The sequence below is a fragment of the Macrobrachium nipponense genome, chromosome 22, assembly GCF_015104395.2.
Source record: "Macrobrachium nipponense isolate FS-2020 chromosome 22, ASM1510439v2, whole genome shotgun sequence".
In the NCBI taxonomy this organism is placed as follows: domain Eukaryota; kingdom Metazoa; phylum Arthropoda; class Malacostraca; order Decapoda; family Palaemonidae; genus Macrobrachium; species Macrobrachium nipponense.
In genome coordinates this window covers 28,042,262-28,061,416 of record NC_087213.1, presented here as the reverse complement: position 1 = coordinate 28,061,416, position 19,155 = coordinate 28,042,262, and the positions used below count along the sequence as shown (strand labels likewise).

General features: G+C 38.4%; 1 protein-coding gene and 1 long non-coding RNA gene across 2 annotated transcripts in view; one reads left to right on the top strand and one right to left on the bottom strand.

Moving 5' to 3' along the window:
* The window catches only part of LOC135198224 (uncharacterized), a 1,334,440-nt gene that overhangs the window by 1,112,247 nt on the left and 203,038 nt on the right, over positions 1 to 19,155 (bottom strand). The window lies entirely within an intron of this gene.
* Positions 9,181 to 17,179, top strand: LOC135198361 (uncharacterized). The gene is made up of 3 exons (XR_010310772.1): positions 9,181 to 9,431; positions 13,879 to 13,958; positions 16,910 to 17,179. It is a non-coding gene; the product is annotated as an uncharacterized LOC135198361 (long non-coding RNA).

Genomic DNA, 19,155 nt, shown 5'->3' with positions numbered 1-19,155 from the left:
CAGTTTCCTGCCTCTGTCATGACGTCACCCGCAGCTATTAAGGACTATTTTCTTCGGCACTTCAGCGACGTCCTCATATCCAAGAAGGATCTACAAACCCAGCCACTAAAGAAAATGGCAGGCCCTCTGATGAGGATTCACCTGAAACCGGGTGCTACACCATTCGCTGTGCATACACCCAGGCCCATTCCGTTCGCTCTCAGAGCAGTCAAGAAAGACGAACTTTACTCCTGGGTGCAAGGAATCATCAGACCCAGCAGGCAACGAACCCTCTGAAAATGGTGCCATCCAGGTCTGGTACCCAAGGACAAAGGGTGCGCATCACTGTGGATCACACCCACCTAAATTCTCAGGTAGCCCGCCCTACACACCCTTCACCTACGCCCAATGATGCCGTCCGCAACATCTCTCCTACTGCGAAGTACTTCACCACAGCGGATGCCCTGCATGGCTATTGGCAAATGGAGTTGGCAGAAGAGGACCGCCACTGATACATTATAACTCCATATGGAAGATTCCAGCACTGTCGTGGCCCGATGGGATTTTCAGCAACAGGTGATGCATACTGCCTCCGTGGAGATATGGCACTACAAGGTGTTCCCAACTGTGTGAAGGTGGTAGATGACATTCTCCTTTCCGATGAGGATCTCCCTTCCCACCTACAACACGTGCACCAAATGCTGACCAGATGCCGTCAGTATGGCATCACCCTCAACAAGGAGAAATTTACTGTAGCCCCCCCTAAAGTTAACTTTTGCGGTTATGTCTTATCATCCGATGGTATTGCAGCAGACCCAGACAAGGTATCAGCTATACATGACTTCCCGACACTGTCCAATGTCACAGACGTCAGGTCGTTTATGGGTCTCGTCAATCAACTTGCCAACTTCACTCCAGACATCGCAGCAGCAGCACAGCCCCTACGTCCACTTATGAGCCCCAAACGCTCATTCGTCTGGACGCCCGACCATGAGCGAGCATTTAAGAAAGTCAAGACAGCTCTGACTTCACCACCTGTCCTGGCACCCTTCAATCCTGCCTCGCCTGTGGTTCTACAAACAGATGCCTCACGCCTATATGGTCTCGGCTATGCCCTACTTCAAGATAACGGCCGAGGTCAGATGCGTCTCGTCCAGTATGGCTCTCGTTTCCTTACGGATACAGAGACTCGCTACGCCACCATAGAGCTGGAGCTACTTGCAGTCACTTGGGCTATAGCTAAGTGCCGCCTATACTTGTCTGGACTTCAACATTTCACCCTAATGACTGACCATCGCCCCTTGATACCAATTCTCAATCACTACACTTTAGATGCTATTGAGAATCCACGCCTTCAGCGCCTCAAGATGAAAGTGGCCCCCTACATCTTCACTGCAGCATGGCGCGCAGGGAAACAACTTTGCATACCAGACGCCCTGTCTCGCTCCCCAACCAGTAGCCCCACACCTGAAGATGAAGAGGAGTGCAATACTTCGACTGCACATGTCAGGCGTATCTTTGCCAGCACCGCCACTTCCACTGACGACCAGGCAACAGGACCCATCATCGAAGAAGACAAGTCTCTACAAGAAATCCGCACGGCCGCATCTCAGGATCAAGATTACAGTCGTCTCGTTCACTACGTCTCCAAAGGTTTTCCTACCAGCCGCTATGATCTCCACACTTCCGCCCTCCCGTATTGGAAGCTGCGGGACAACCTTTACGCGGATGGAGAGTTAGTATTGTATGGACCCCGGATCGTCATCCCTGCAGCCCTCCGTAGACGCACCTTGGATCGACTCCACGACAGCCATCGAGGGATTGAAGCTACTCGACGTTGTGCAATGCAGACAGTATTCTGGCCAGGTATCAATGCAGATATCAAGAGTAAAGTAGAAAGCTGTGAGGCCTGCCAACAGCTTCTCCCTAGTCAGCAACAAGAACCTTACATTTGTGACGACCATCCATCCCGGCCCTTCGAAGTGTGTCAGCTGACTTCTTCCACGTAGCAGGGAAATACTTCCTAGTTATTGCTGATAGACTTTCAGGCTGGCCTGTGGTTGTTCCCTGTGGACGTGACACAACTGCAGCCAGAGTTACAAGAATGTTCTGTGTTTTCTTCCGCGAGGTTGGTGTTCCACTCCGCTTACGAACTGATGGAGGACCCCCATTTTCCAGCCATGACTTCAAGCAATTCGCCAACCGCTGGGGAGTTCATCACATCATCACTTCTCCACATTACCCTCAGGCTAATGGACACGCAGAAGCTGCAGTTAAAGCGGTTAAACACCTTATCATCAAGACTGCCCCATCCGGGAACATAGATTGTGAAGCCTTTGATAGAGGACTGCTGGAGCTTCGGAATACACCGAACCCTGCTGGACGCTCCCCTGCGTAGATCCTCTATGGCCATCCTCTCCGCACTTGTGTTCTAGCTCACCCCAGATCATTCACAGAGGAGTGGCAAACTAAGACTGAAGTTTACAACCGTCGCACTGCTGCCCAAACCGACCAAGCCATGAGCCTTTACAATTCCCATGCCCGCCCTCTACCCAAGCTCACCATCGGCCAACGAGTTAGGATACAGGACGCAACGACTCTTCGATGGGACAAGGTTGGCATCGTGATGGGCCGCAGAATGTCAAGAAAGTATGAAATACGCCTTCCAAGTGGTCGTGTATGGTTTCGAAACCGAAGACATTTACGCCCAGAGGCTAGTTATGGATTGATGACACCTCTCCCCAAGTCCCTGTGTCCCCTTGCCCTGGCCAGGAAAGAGAGCCATCATTCGAACCCTCCAATGTCCCTCGCCATTCACCTCGACTAGCTCAGAGGAATTTATGTTCCGCTCGAGACACTGCTAGGAGCGTAAAGGGGGAGGGAGGTGTATAGATATTTAATGTTATGCTGTATATTAATTACATTACGTACAGTTTATGAACATTTTGTTCATTTGCTTTGTATTATTCTATAGAAGAATTATATTTATGTTTCCATGTATATTTCCCATTGCACATACTGTGAGACCACTATTTCATTATGCATCGTGGCAACATTGTAATTAGATGTGTCAACACTGCCTTTATTTCCCGCCATATGCATAGTCAGTCACTGTCCAGTGGTCATTGTAGTGACAAGCGCGGACCTGCTTCCCGCTGCTGTCGTCTTGGTGTCTATTTATCTTATTTACAAGATTTTAAAGAATCTACGGATTTAATTTGTCAGCCCTTCATTCCATTTCTTGCATGGATGTATGTGGCAGCATCCCACACACAGACCACATAATTAAAAGGAATATATAAAAATAAAAGAAAACTTTAAATAGATACAAAGTTAAACTTGAATACTGAATCCCACTTAAATACATTTACGCATTAAAAAACCCAAGAAAACCAAAAATGACCTCTACAAAAACTCAACTCAATAAAAATCAATTAAAAAACAAAATTAAAAAAGTAACAAGCCGATGATTGGCAATTTAACGTAGGTACAATTATTTTCATGTTTAAACTTTCCCAGAGAAAACATCAATAAAATACGAAAACTTCTAAATAATTGGCCAAGCCAAGAAACCTGGAGAACTGCTTCTCTTGGAAAGTTTAAACATAAAAAGAATTGTACCTGCATTACATTGTCAATCATCGGCTGTTCCCTGTTCATAGCATAACTGAATTGCTTGTGTATATATTGTCCGCCTCCTTCTTCTGCTCTTAAGTTGTGTAGACTTTTAGTGTTTTCCTCTTTCCCTTTGAAAGGTGCGCATTTTTGCTCTTCCTTTTAATTTCGTTTTCTTAATTCATTTGATTGAGTTCATTTTTGTAAAAGTCAATTTTTGTGTTCTTGGATTTTCAATGTGTCAAGGTATTTAAGTGTGATTCAGCATTAAAGATTAACGTAGTTTCCATTTTAAGTTGTCTTATATTTTGTATATGTTTCTTTTCATGATGTGCTCTGAATACTCTTTTTTTTATATAGGTGTCCAGATGATGTGACCATGGGTCAAGAAACGCGTTAACAATAAATGTATTCACTGGATGTGCATGTGTACCTGCGCCCTTCCCCTGCCTACTGTAGTACCTCTTGATGTGTGGATTAGATATCTACACACATACACATATTACATATATCATTCGAGCTACAAATGTCCTTTAATATCTAAATTCGCTCTACCTCGGAATTGATATATTTTCATTTATGTACCGAAGGGGAATTTTTGTAGTTGATAATAATTTCGTCCCCGCATGGGATCGAGCCACCGTCCAAGTGGACGGGAACGAAATAAGGACAGACAGTGACTCTATCAATTCAGTGACGCTATCAATTGGCTGAATTGATAGCATCACTGTGTCCTGATTTCGTTCCCGTCCACTTGGACGGTGGTTCGATCCCATGCAGGGACGAAATTATCATCAACTAAAAAAATTCCACTTCGGTACATATATGAAAATATATCAATTCCGAGGTAGAGCGAATTTAGATATTAAAGGACATCTGTAGCTCGAATGATATAAAAGTGAATCACGGCTCGATGTGATAATTATACAAATATTACTTGTGATAGGCTTCAATAAGACGGGATAGTTTAGATTCGATATTCTTTAATTTACAAAATACAAGCCTTCGAAGACATAAAGTCTACTTCTTCAGTTACTAAGGAGATAACAACTTCACTTAGGTGTATGTGTGTTTATATACATACATATATAACATATATGTATATATAAACATATAAACATATATATATATATATATATATAAATATATATGAAATATTATATTATATATATATATATATAAATTTATAGTTATGTATGTATCTATATAATGTATGTCATGCGTGTATAAGGTACAACTAAATAAACATATGCATACGTATATACCTATATATATATGTGTGTGTGTGTGTTTTGAGTAATTAGAATACTTGCTGCCCCAGCGATAAAACGGAGTTCGATTACTAACAGGGGCATCAAGTGGATGTGTGGTCTTTGAAAACCCAAGGTGCCTCTGTTGACAAAGCTTCAAGTATGAGACAACTTTCGTGACTCACAAGCAGGATAGCAACCCATTCCCAAAACACCTGCTTAGAATAGCGGTTAACAACTTAGACTGCCACATCCTCTTAAGGAAAAAGCAGAACATGGCAGTGCGCAGAGGTGTTCGACGTATTGCTGACTGAGCTTCTATGCAGGTTAGTGACGCAGCTAATGTTTTGAGTATCTTATATGCAGTACGTTCATCCCCATTTTAGCAGTAAACGCAGCAATATGGTAATGGCCGTTAATAAGTTGTATCTCTTAGACCACCCTTGTTAGAGGTAAAAGTTCAAACTGAAGTTTTATTATATATATATATAATATATATAATATATATATATATATATATATGTATGTATATGTATATATATTGATTTATAGATTTTAGGCATAATGCCAAGCACTGGGGCAACTAAGGCCATTCAGCGCTGAAACGGAAATTGACAGTTAAAGGTTTGAAAGGTGTTACAGGAGGAAAACCTCGCAGTTGCACTATGAAACAATTGTTAGGAGAGGCAGGACATTAAGATGGAAGAAAGAGATTATGAACGGAGGTACAGTAAAAGGAATGAAAGTAGTTGCAGCTAGGGCCGAAGGGACGCTGAAAAGAACCTTGAGTAATGCCTGCATTGAACCGCATGAGGTATACTGACAGCACTAACCGCTCCACGATATATACACAGACACACACACACACACACACACATATATATATATATATATATATATATATATATATATATATATATATAATTTATATATATATATATACTACATACATATATATATTATATTATATAGATACTCTTCTCCATGGAAATGCAAAACTTTAATCATAACAACGAGACGTTTGACAAGGCACGGATTCCTTTCTCGCCCCCACCTTAGAGTGCTTGAAAGACCAAGTCCAGCAGGGGGGAATGTGGATAGTAGGCTAGAAGGAATCCATGGATTTAGCAAACTTTGAGTCAAGGTCTGCATCGTTTAGATATGACGCTCGCTTTGGCTGATTGTAGCTCCCACAGCGGCCGGTGGAGTTGCCAGATCCATACACTATAACCATGCGCACACACTCAAGTGTGGTTAGTTTCTGGGGGACGGGTTCTAAACTAAATAAATAAATAAATAAATAAAAATAAAAACTTGGTTCAGAGTTTTGAAATCCCAATCAAATTTCTTTCTTTCTTTTCACTTGCAAAATTCAATCAAAATATTTTACAAGCTGCGTCAGAATTGACAAGATCACAAAATAAACTTTCAGTAGTCAGTAGAGACAAACAACTGTAATTTACTTCTATCATTTACGAGACTATTATTCATGTTAGTTCATTCAGTCAAATGTCTTCTCTTCGGCTGAAACCAGAACATACTCACGAAACGAGGACATATTTCCAGAACTACTGGTGACACACTAATCATTCTCTTACGGATTAAAATTCTACAAAGAAATCGCTCCTCTCTTTCTATAGTTTCCACTCCCTATTAACAAAAGTAAAGGAAATAATACGGAGACGTTTGAAAAGGCTGAACTTTCCTGGCCGGCTGCAAAACAACTCGACTCGAGATATATTTTAAAAATTCAGAAAATGTAGTGACATCGATGGCGCTGTGGCACTTTAGTTGCGGATGATTCTAGCTTTTTATCACACTGCCATGCACAAAGGAAAAATTCTTCTTGAAATCTTGATTTCCTACACTGAAAACCCGAGTGAGTAATACTTACTTATGAGTGAGTAATACTTATTTACGAGGGGTCGTTTTTATTAGAAATCACACACTTAATGAAATACCGTATATAGTAAGAGCCTCGACCTCCTTTTGTCGAGAAATAAACCCAAACTCTAATATAAAACAAATCATTTTCCGCTTTGAGTCATAACTTTTTCAGCCGTAGCTTTCTTGTTCAATTAAGAAGGCGCCGATATATTAGGGACCTATAAGAAAAGGGCGAGTTCGAAAATACTTTAAAATGACCTAATATCGGGAATGAGTGGTGTATCTCGTCTATCATTTTCGAAATTCGTATGTCGCCTGCTCGATAAATCACATCCGACAAAAAAAAGCATCCAAAAGATCCCAGTCTCCTTCAAGTTATTCTGCTGAAAGCCAATTTCCGCGTATCTGGAATTTCAATGCTGCAGTTAAAGAAGAAGGTGGAGCAACTCCAGCAAAACTTTTACATTTACAGAGTGGAAAAATGTGGAAAAGACGAAAATGATCGTGGCAACAACCTGACCACTTTAAAATTCATTTTGTTCCACATTCTGACAGTGAGGAATTATGCTGTTTACAAAATTCTTTTCAATTTATTTTATCCATGGCATTAACTTTTTTGTATCTATACCCGACTAAATTTCTTCCTTTATTTTCAGAGATCGATCTCAAATAACAAAACATTCGTAGCACAAGAATTTCATCTCAGGTTACTGTTTGCGGGTGGTTTTTACTTATATAAAAACCCTATTGGAATCTTGGGACACTTGCACCTCTCGCTACGCTATTTGTTGTTATTTTTCAGAATAATGTTCTCGTCGTCTTTCGCGAAACCTCACCTCCGCTGTACTCTCGATAGTAACATTCTCTGACACGTCACAAAAACGTTGGCTTCGTAGCTAAGTGATGCGATACTAGAGTACCGATTGCTAAGTCCGTGGATAGCTCCCTCCCTGCAACCCACTTGTCACCCAGTTGTAAATGGGTTCCATTGTCTGCTGGGGTCAAGGACAAGAGTGTTGGGCTGACAAACGTGTACCTAAAGACTTGCTAAGAAACCGAAAGGCAGTATCTTTAGGTACCATCTGTGTCACTGTACTTTGGAACTGTTTTCCACTGCAAACCTTCAGATCCATATTGGGCGCTCTCATTCCAGGATTAGAAGTGCACTCAGTAAAGGATCACTCAACGCAATAACCGCTAATCCCAAACATTTATTCGGTGGCTGAAACTGTAACAATAAATTTTAGAAGTTCCTGGATAGACTATTTCCAACTTTGCCTACAATTCTAACCAAGACACTTTCCTTACCAGAATTTTGGTAAGAATTCTTAAAATTACGAATGATTTTCAAAAAAAAAAAAAAAATAAACGTATCTCCCATTTTCACAGTTCAGCCTCAGTAACATCTTATCTGAGAAAATCGTCAAGTCATATGATGTAACCAGTCACAGGAATGCCCGAACAACACGCTACTTAACTGCAATATCATCTTCCAACTGTTAAAATATTCCATTTCCTCTATTCAGACATTTAATCCTTTATTCAGACATTTAAAAATTTTAGTCTTATGACTTCTAAATTAACGTTGGTGATATGAGTCTCTCTCTCTCTCTCTCTCTCTCTCTCTCTCTCTCTCTCTCTCTCTCTCTCTCTCTCTCTCTCTCCCAATAATTTCCATAAAAAGTTATTTCAAATTCAAATATTTCTAACGCCCAAACAACTTCGAAATCGTGTCCAAAAGGAGACTCCAATCGGCATATTCGTGAACAGGAAAAATCAATATTTTAATCTGCATTTACCGATAAGAGCTTTACGTGTAATGATTTTATAAGGTATTTTCCTTGATTTTTGTTTGCGTTTTTTTCCTCCCAAGGTCTGCATTCCACTGCAAGCACCTAAAAGCAACATAAAGTCACGTTTTAAGGAACCCGTGCAGGATGTACCAAGTCCTGAAGCGCATCCGGTGGCAAGACAAGACCTGAACCAATCCCTGACATCTCAAAGCGGAACTGATATTGACGCGTCAGGAGCCATAAGCCCGATTCTTACGAGTCAGGGTGCCACGACAGCCATCCACACACACTAGCACACACACATATGTATGTATGTATGTATGTATGTATGTATGTATGTATGTATGTATGTATGTATGTATGTATATTTGTAAGTGTGTGTGTGTTTCTGTACGTGAACAAGAAACTTTTGAGGCCGTTAAACGTAAAAAAAATAAGGAGAAAAAAATGCATAAAAATCATGAAAGGAGAAAAAGCGCATAAAAATGGATATCGAGCATAATCGCGAACGAAAAAACATGGAAACAAAATCTTAATCATCATAACCAGGATGTGCTGACAGGTGCAAAAAGCGACCTGCCCAACAGGATGACCATACTGCCGGCCCTTATATAACAGGAGTACCGGATTCCCGGTCAACTCTAAAAGAGCTCAGTTGCCACCGAAGGCGGCGCTAAAGGAAAAATCCTTGGAGGAGGGAATGTGTTAACGCCTGTCGTCACCTTTGGTTTCCTCGGACTCCACAAAAGCAGGATTAGTATATAAGAGTTTGCATCAATCATCTGAACTATTCTCTCGCTAGACGCGGAGGAAGGGACAGGCACGAAGGCAGCTACGAGACAGTACAAGCAAGATCATGCCCCAGATAAACTACATTAGATATCTATTGTTCGTTCTCCTGGCAATGGTAAGCAAACTATAATCGTCTTGATACATACAGGCTCTTACACACACACATATAACACACACACACACACACACACACACACACACACACATATATATATATATATATATATATATATATATATATATATATACTATATACATATATGTTACATGTGTGTGTGACTCTCTCCAAAACGTGAGCGCTTCATCATGTGCGAAAATAGACTTAATTGCAGCAGTTTCTATCGCAATGTGAATCTCAATTTCCATTGCTTAAAATACGAATATAAGCGAAAATTGTTATATATATATATATATATCTATATATATATATATATATATATATATAATATATATATATATATTATATACTTCGACCACTTGGATTGAGACGTGTAGTTCAACATCGACATTGTATATGGCCACGGCCGAGCTAAGTAATAAAGTGCAATATCTTTCGCATTTACTCTGAGGCATACTCGAGAAAAACTGCTTTGTTTGAGAATGACTTCAAGCACAGACAAAAAATGAATCGAAAAACAAGAATTCCTTATGAATTAATTACTGCATATTACGAGGTTTATCAATCATTTTGTTGCGAATTACGCTTAGCATCGCTGAGCAAAACTAGCTTGAACGCAGAGCTAATGTTGTTGGTGTTTTTTACGATTTACATGTAAAGGATCTACAAATAATAATTTCCGCTTATATTTATTTTAAGCAATGGAAATTGAGATTCATCTTGCGGTAAAAACTGCTGCATTCAGGTCTATTTTCGCACATGATGAAGCGCTCACGTTTTGGAGAGAAGGTCTCTCACTCTCTCTCTCTCTCTCTCTCTCACACACACACACAGCCACACACACACACACACACACACACACACACACACATATATAATATATATATATATATATATATATATATATATATATATAAAACAAACCAACTTTTTACAGCATACCCGTATATTTAATGTTGTGTAATATAAATATATATATATATATATTTATATATATAATATATATATATATATATATATATATATATATATATATATATTACATACATACATATATTATCATTGAATCTTGTTTCATCAAGTCAAATAATAGAAATGTTCTAAATTTAAGTCTTGGTTTATTTAAACTTGATGCTTTCATTATGAAAAAAGTTGTAGATAAATATAAGCAAACAAATTAATATACTCAGTTTTTACATGTTTGGACTGTAGAGGTACTTTGTAATTTCGGTTAGGTTTGTGACCGTGTGATATCCGATAATCCTGGATTATCTCTTTTAATTTTTACCCTTTGACAATTAACCATGTGGTATTCTTGATCTTGTTTTGTACCCGAGACCTTTCTCTCCAATTGTACTTCATTAACTCCTTGACAATGTCTGAGTAAAGACGAAAGCGCTTGGATTTCTGCCTATCATTTTCCTGTGGGATTCGCTTATATATATATATATATATATATATATATATATATATATATATATATATATATATATATGTGTGTGTGTGTGTGTGTGTGTGTGTAATAAAAGGAGCCCATAAAAACACCAAAATATAGAGAAAAAAGTACTATATTTCAGAGACTGCTGTCTCCCTCTTTAGGTAGATGGATGAGAAACGTTTACAGAAAAGATGGTATTTATACCAAGAGGTCCATCCACAGGCATGCCAATTTAGGTCACCCCCGCTGATAATCTTCCTTTAATCTTCTTAAGTGTTGGTTGAATGAAAACGTTGTTGATCGTATCTGAAATCCATGCTCCTTTTGAGATGTTCATTACCTGCCTCTCTTTTATTAAGGCCGATTCCATCATTTGACTCTTGTACCGGCAGTTGCTGCTATAAATTACACGTGACAAATTCCAGTTTATTCTATGGTTATGTTCATTTATATGGTTGAAAATAGCCGAGTTCTGTTGCCTATACCTAACTGACCGTTTGTGTTGTATTAATCTCTGGGGAAGTGATTTACCTGTAAATCCGATGTAAGATTGGTCACAGTCCTGGCACGGGATTTCGTATACCCCAGAGTTCTTGGGAGATGTCTTTTGTTGGACGTTAATCAAGGATTTGGCTAAGGTGTTTGGGTAAGTAAATACAAAAGGGTTCGATTTTCCGAGGGGGTGGGTTACTCTCTATATTTTGGTGTTTTTATGGGCTCCTTTTATATATATATATATATATATATATATATATATATATATATATTATATAATTACACAACATTAAATATGCGGGTATGCAGTAAAAAGTTGGTTTGTTAGTCAGCTTGGTGCAGATTTAAGCTTTGCACCACTGGGCTTGTTCAGCCTGTGAGCCTAGATGTTTTTTTTTTATACTTTTTTTAGTTTAATCGTTTATATAATGAAGGACTTCCAGACAGTAAGGAAAATTGATTATAGGTATATACTTTATGGATTGGAAATTAACATTTATCGAGTCACTAGAAAATGTACTTTTGATTATATTTTCTTGTCTTCTTGTCTTGTTAAACGGTTGCGTTTTAGAGAGAGAGAGAGAGAGAGAGATAAATGAAGGCCTACTTGATTTGTACTCTCTCTCTCTCTCTCTCTCCAAAACGTCAGCGCTCCACCATGACAAGAAAAATACACTCCAATGCAACATTTCCCTGTGACATAATAAATATTAATTTCCAATCCATAAAGTGTATACATTCAATTTTCCTTACTGCTTGGAAGTCCTCCATTATGTAAACCATTCAAGAACAAAAAATAAAAACAAAACAATCAGTCTGGACAAGCATAGTGAAGCAAAGCTTAAATCTGCACCAAGTCGACGGACAAACCAACTTTTTACTGCATACCTGTACATTTAATTAGGTATGAAACAACTTCATCCTCCTCCATTTATAGTAACCGTAGTATTAACAATCATATGGCTCAATCAGCCTTATGAAGGCGAAGGAGAAAGATGCCAGACATAAGACTGTCCTTCTATATCGAAAGATGTCACACATAGGCCTGTCCTGCTATATAGGTGAAATATGTCACACATAGGCCTGTCCTTCTATATAGGCGAAAGATATCAGACATAGCCCTGTCCTGCTATATACGCGAAAGATGCCAGACATAGGCCTGTCCTTCTATATAGGCGAAAGATGCCAGACATAAGACTGTCCTTCTATATAGGCGAAAGATGCCAGACATAAGACTGTCCTTCTACATAGGCGAAAGATGTCAGACATAGGCCTGTCCTGCTATATAGGTGAAAAATGTCATAGGCCTGTTCTTTTATAAAGGCGAAAGATGCCAGACAAAAGGGCTGTTCTCCTATATAAACAACTTTATTTTATTCAGGTGTATTAATCCACTTGTTTTGTTATGATACTCTATTTAAATCAATTACTGAACTTCCCTGAACACATGATTTTGACAATTATACACATACTAGTTACGTAATATATTAGTACCATTACAGGAGTTCTAAGTAAATGCATTGAAGGAGCAATGTAAAAAAATTTCATCCTTCATATGGCACATTTTTTGACAATAACAACACGAAGACCATCGACAATTTAGAAAACATGAAAACATAAAGGCTGTACTTCCCGGCTGTTTTGAGTTAAAGTTGCACCACCTATTGTATACAAGACAAACTACATATTACCACATCAAGCAGGCTAATATACACTCATTACTGTAAATAAATAACAGCTTTAAATAACCTACAGGTGTAATGAGACAATTTTACCAAATCGTCAACTCTCCCCATAAACAAATGAATCATTTGGTTGCACCAGCTGATCGGATGCAGACATAATGATCCTACCAGCATTTTGGTCTCAATAAGCTTTAGCATTTTATTTCACTGTTTACTGTACTGATTTATTTTAGTTTACTGTACTTCATCGCTGATTTATTCTAATATTTTATGTTCACATCATTCCGTAATAAGTTCTTCGACAAACGTCATATCCATAACATTAGACTATTTTCTAGTTATTATTGTTACTTTCTCCCTACCTTTCGTTTTCAATAAATCGGTGCAAATTAAGAGTTAATTATAGTCGTGCAAACCTGGTCAATAAAAGGCCTGACTTGGCACCGTGTCGACTTTCATTGCAATATGTACTTTTATATAAAAAGTTGCAACATGTACTTTTTTTTATAAAAAAAGTTGCAATATGTATTTTTTTTTATAAAAAGCTGAACTTGTGCTCTAGATAACAACCCTAGGGTCGATACGAACCAGTTAGCTTATAACCTTCACCATTGTAAATATAACACGCATTCAAATCCCTGGAATTCCAACCATAAGAACAATGATGTAAGATGGATGTTGATCATCCCTAAATACACCAGCATATGTATATGAATGTATCACATACGTCCAGGTACCAGCGAATAGAATCTAATTAAAAAAAACCTGACCATCAACACTGTTACGCTTCCAGTGAACTCTTGACAAACAACCTTATCTTTCCCAGGTAGCTGTCAGGTCCACATGGGCTAACCTGGGCACCTCGACAAACCCGGGACGGTGCCCCAAGGCCTTGGATACTTATGTGTAAGTAAGAAGAGCTTATTGATGTTTTTATTTAAAACTTTAGCCTTTCTGCTGGAAATTTATGCAATAATATGACCGTTACTATATATACTGTTATATATATATATATATATATATATATATATATATATATATGTGTGTGTGTGTGTGTGTGTGTGTGTGTGTGTGTGTGTGTGTGTGTGTGTGTGTGTGTGTGTGTGTGTGTGTGTGTGTAAGTAAGAAGAACTTATTGATGTTTTTATTTAAAACTTTAGCCTTTCTGCGGGAAATTTATGCAATAATATGACCGTTACTATATACGGTACTATTATATATCATATTATATATATTATATATATATATATATATATATATATATATATTATATACACACACATTTATACATGCATACATATGTATGAGTCATATCACATTACCGTGATTCATATACATTCATCGAGCTACAAATGTCCCTTAATATCTAATTCGCTCAACCTCGGAATTAAGGGGAATTTTTTGTCGATAAAAAATTTGTCTGCTTACGGGCGCGAACCATCGAACCCAACAAATTCAGGACGCACAGTTGAATATGAAAACAGATTAATTCCTAGGAAGAGCGAATTAGATATTGAAGGATATTTGTGGGTCGATGTATACATATGTATATATGATGCGGGAAAACCATAAACTTCGATTAAAGATCTGTTGAAACTTTTATCTCGACTGATCAAGATTACAGAAGACTGTTAATCGGAATATATGGGTTTGCCGTGTAAATAATGGTTTTAAAATAATGGTTTTATGGGCCTTTAAACTTCCTAGAACACTGTTGGATTACAGTAAAAGAAATTCTCTCTCTCTCTCTCTCTAAAACACACACGCACAAAAACTGGCGTCATAACACCTAGGTTATTGACGCCGTAATAAATTGGAAAAAAAGGATATCAAAATTAAATAAATAACTTTTAAATTTGTTTCATATGACAATATCGATATACATACGTGAGTTATATGTGTGTGTGTGTGTATAAATAAATTCTTCGTTAAAACAGGCTACGTCTCAAGTATAAAAGGCCCATTAAAACACTCTGGTTTAAAGCTAAGGACTATATTTCGGTGGACTTCCTCCCACCCTTATCAAGTATATATGTATATGTGTGTGTACTGTATAATCATATCTATTCACATATACTATCTAAACATACACATATTGCATGTGTAAAATTTAAAACTCATTGAGGAGGCACGCCTCCCTCACAAATAAGCACAACTGCTCCATATTAAAATCCTCCCCGAGAAAGGTAGCGAGGATAAAAATTAACGTCCTTCCTGTCGCATCCTCAGGACAGGAACCTATGTTAAGTTCATGGATGTCTCCGGGTATTAAGCTGAATTCCATCCAACCCCTTTCTGGACAACGGGTCTGTATAGTGACGTAAGACGGGCACGCATCGAAACTTTCTACAGCAGAGTTAGGTAGTTGAACAATTGGCCAGTTTCGCACTTCCAGACACCTGTCATCCAGAAGGGGTGAAATGGGAATCTCTCTCAAACACCCGGACGTCCATGAACTTATAAGTGACTGTACACCGGAGATTACATCCTGTACCTAGTCACTAGTCCCCTTCAACAACTGCTTTTTTGTAATTTACGAGTTAAAAATTCAAAATATTGTTCAAACATTTCCAACCTATGTTTGAAAACAAGGGCTCCTTGATGAACGTACTAGAGAAGCACTAGAGTCAATACCAATAACAAGGACTTCCGTGCTTCACTAGAAACGGAAAGAAAAGTTTCGGGAAATACAAGACTCTGAGGCCCATCTCTTATATAGGTATAATCATTCCATTTAAATGCAGATCTATTCATTTTCAAAGGCTTACACACCTGTTTCTTCAAGTAAACAGGTCTTTCATTGTTATTGAACCAGGTTTTTTTTATCAGATAATCCCACAAACGAGAGGGAATTCGCTGATTTGCTATGCTGAAAAACCATTACTGAAAGGAAAAAAAACGGCTTTTCTATTAACACCCTTAAAATAACTATTCGCCTATCATAACCTCTATGCAGATCTCATTATTCTATTTTTTTAATAACCGTATCTCTAACTTTCCCATTACTATTTCTAATTTAATTTCAATTTACCTTTTTGTTAAGCTCACCATACCTGCATTATAGATCAGATAAGCTTGATACGTGTATATAATTTCAATTGATAATTCAAATTTAATCTAATATCACTGCAGTTTCTATTTAGCACAAGCATATTATATCTTCAGTTTACCTTAGTCATCTCACAATCAATATCATGAGTACTTATTTCCAAAAATATTCTTTCAAATATACTTAAACCTTTTATGAATCACCACTGTAATTTACTTTAGCGAGAAATTGTTTCTTTTTTCCTAATTACTATTCCAGTTTCCATTTATTTAATTCCTTTTCGGGCCAGTGCTCTAGATCGTTCCCTCCACCTTCCACTTATGTATAAATGGAATGGAATGGAATGGATATAAAACTTAGGCCAAAGTCCAAGCACTGGGGCTTATGAGGTCATTCTGCGCTGAAAGGGAAACTGAGAGTAAAAGGTTTTAAAGGTTTTGTTAAGAGAGGGTGGCACGTCTGATGGAAGAGAATATGAACGGAAGTGTAATAAAATGAATGAAAGGGGTTGAAGTTAAGGGCCAAGGGACGCTGCAATGAACCTTAAGTAATGCCTCAATTGCACCGAATGAGGTAACTGACGACACTACCCTCCCACGGGACACTTCTACAGATCTCTAACATTTTTTAAGCTACCTTTCTTAGGACCACACTGCGTCGTCCTCTGCCTACCTCTTGATTTTAGAACTTAAACGTTTTCCCATACTAACATTTCCAGTAACTCTTCATCCTGCTGAACAATCTTCCACCACGGACTTTCCATTTGTAATTAAAACCCGCCTACTATAATTAACATTTTTATTTATAGTGCTGGAGGAGTATCGAGCTGCACATCTGACAACCAATGTCCGGGGAAGGAAAAATGCTGCAAGTTGCTTCAAGGAATAAGCGTCTGCCTCAACATTGTTCAGCAACATGCGGTCCTGGGAGAGAGACAGCCTTTATAAAATATGCAAATCCGCAACGTTAACGATTCTTCTTATCTATGCTTTACAACGTGATTACATGTAGTCTAACGCTTCCACGTAAGGTGACTGTTAAGTTTCCATGACAAAAAATGTACTGCAGGAAAAATAAAAGTCACGTTTCTAATTCTTTTCCTGTTCATATCCGTATTATTATTATTTTTTTTTTTCAGGAAATTTTTATTTTTGAATGTTTAAAAATCAAATTTTAACTTCAACATTTTTCTGCATAAAATATGTACAGTAAAAATAAGCCACTTCTATGCTTCGGCATGGCAAGGTTAGCATATCCAATTAAAAGCTATGCAACACCAACAATCCAGCTAAGCACACAGAGATAAAAAGATAATAAAAAAATACTGAAGCGCTCAATTCACAAACAATTAAGTTCAACGGTGGTCAGGTTACTCATAAATTTAGGAGTTCGTGAGTACTGCGGGTATCAGTTTAACCAAAAGTATGCTGTGTGTGAATCCCATGAAGAGTCTATTTAGGAATGCTGGAACCTTAACTTCAAATATTCATGGTGATATAAGCAAAGATGGAGGAAGTTTTTGACTGACGAAAAGGTCCAAGTGAGAACAGGAGCCAGACGTTCTCTTGATGAATAACATTTTCAGATTATCAAAGATCTTACAAAATTAACATAATATCCCCCCCCTCCCCCCAAAAAAAATATACAACAGTCTGACATGAATGTCATGCAAAATATGCACGGACACTTTTTACATACACACTTAAAACTGCCGAAGAGTGGATAAACTACTGTACAAACGACGCATCGAACTCCCTACACACATACACGCACTCGCACAACACACACACACACACACACACACATGCACACAGCACAATTCACCTTTATCTTGCACGAACTCCCACGCTTCCAGGATGCTGAGACCCCTCCTTATCAATACTTCTTTCGCCCCATCTATCCATTTCTTTCCAGGCCTTTATCTCTTCCTCCCTCCCAACACTCCAAAACTGTATGCTCTATTCACCAAGCCTATCATCCTCTGTTTTTCTCCGCATGGCTGAACTATCTCATACGAATCCTTTCAACTGCACTAACACTTTTGCCACTCCTATGAACTTCCACATTTCTCACCCAGTCAGTTCTTCGTGTACCACAAAACAGCATAAAAATTTAACTCTCTCTCAATCCAATTCGACAGACACACCTCAATGAAAAGGGGAAGAGTTAGTACAACAATCATACATACCTACCTCTGCTTCCACTGACACTCAAAGTTTCCTCCCAATATTATGAATACATCCAGTTACTAATCTATATACATGTACGTAAATACGTACATACTAATGCACACACACCAGTCTAGAGAAAATGTACTGTAATATTCATAAATCAAACGATGTTCTGATATTATTCTACAGGATAAGAAAAAAACAAGTAAAAAATGCGTCGAAGCAATCGAATTTTCTGTACAGCGTATAATCAAGGCCACCGAAAATAGATCTCGCCTTCGGTGGTCTTGGTATAATACTGTATGAGCCGCAGCCCATGAAACTTAAACCCTAGCCCGGTGGTGGCCTGAGCTATATCTTGCCAGAAGTACGATCATGGCTAAATTCATCCTTAAATACAATAAAAACTACTGAGGCTAGAAGGCTGCAATTTGCTATATTTGGTGAATGGAGGGTGGATGATCAACATACCGATATGCAGCCCTCTAGCCTCAGACGATTTCATGATCCGAGGGCAGACAGGGAAAGTGTTGACAGAAAAAGGTGCAGAGAGGCAGACAAACCCGGCACAACAGTTTTCTGTTCAGAAACTAAAAAGACAGCAACATTCCAAATAAGGTCAAACGAGGCCAAGAAAAGGCTTCCGTGCCCGAGATGGAGAAAAACTGTTGTACCATCTAAATATCTCATTTTATTTTTGAGCAGCAGCTTTAAACAATTCAACGACTTTGCAAGACAAGTTTGTATTTTACATAACTAACAAAAACCCTCGGTCTTAACATTAGGATACATCTTCTAGCGCCAGCTGGAAAACCGGTAAAGTTAACAAAATTGTGTATGCAAGGGACTATTGGCATCTGTGCCTGGTCACGAGTCTTGTGGC